Source organism: Silurus meridionalis, chromosome 24 (assembly GCF_014805685.1).
Source record: "Silurus meridionalis isolate SWU-2019-XX chromosome 24, ASM1480568v1, whole genome shotgun sequence".
Lineage (NCBI taxonomy): Eukaryota > Metazoa > Chordata > Actinopteri > Siluriformes > Siluridae > Silurus > Silurus meridionalis.
Window position 1 is genome coordinate 17,947,639 of NC_060907.1, and position 853 is coordinate 17,948,491.

The following is an 853-nucleotide window of genomic DNA, read 5'->3' on the forward strand; positions in this document are numbered from 1 at the left end:
CTAATGTCATTGTTTTCAATAACAATTTGAAAATGTACCATAAGAGCGTTTTGTAAGGTAAGATAGGGTAGAGAGGGGGTTTGTGGTTAAGACATTGGATTATGTATCTCAATGTAGTGAGGTTACGCTGTCACTTCCGGGCCCCTGAGCAAGACCCTTAACCACATAGCTGCTCAGTTGTATGTATGACAAAAAAAATCAAAGTCTGATCTTACATGGATAAGGACGACTATCAAATGTTTAAAATCTTTGTAGGACTTGCACCCTTTGCAGGACAGGTCAAGGATTACACTTGCAGGGTGACCAGTCTTTTCCACAAAGGAACTATGTGGGTGCAGGTTTTCAATCTAGTAAAGCCACACTAGACTCCACCTCTTTCGATCTTCATTTTCAATGGACTATCACATGTGGCTCTTGTTTGGTTGGGATGAAAACCTGCACCTGCAATGGCTCTTTGGGGAAAAGATTGGACACCCCTTGGCTTAAAAGGTTAGGTGAAAGTACCTGGTATTTAGACTTTACTTTCTGCTTGTGTGCTAGAATTTATCATTTTATGAAACTTTTATATTTTTTCGGTTTATATTCTCAATATTTCCACCACAAAATGTCTTCATAAACAATAAGGTATTCGCCTGAAAAATTGTGGATAATTGATTTCATAGACAAACCCCAAATTTTGCTTACCAAGCCACTGCAATGACTGTGATGTAGAAATAGGACACAGGATGTTAGTTACTCCAAGACATACTCTCATCATTACAGTGCAATTTGCCACACAAACTAATTTAGTTGCGATCTCAAAAATTGAGTTAAATCGATCCCAATCGCGATCCAGAGGCGCAACCCGATTCCG

The 853-nt window shown here is 39.2% G+C and overlaps 1 long non-coding RNA gene across 1 annotated transcript in view; it reads left to right on the top strand.

Moving 5' to 3' along the window:
* The first annotated feature begins 426 nt into the window (after positions 1 to 426).
* Positions 427 to 853, top strand: part of LOC124378198 — a 35,023-nt gene continuing 34,596 nt past the window's right edge. The window contains exon 1 of the long non-coding RNA XR_006924175.1: positions 427 to 489. This is a non-coding gene — a long non-coding RNA (uncharacterized LOC124378198). The remainder of the gene's footprint in view (positions 490 to 853) is intronic.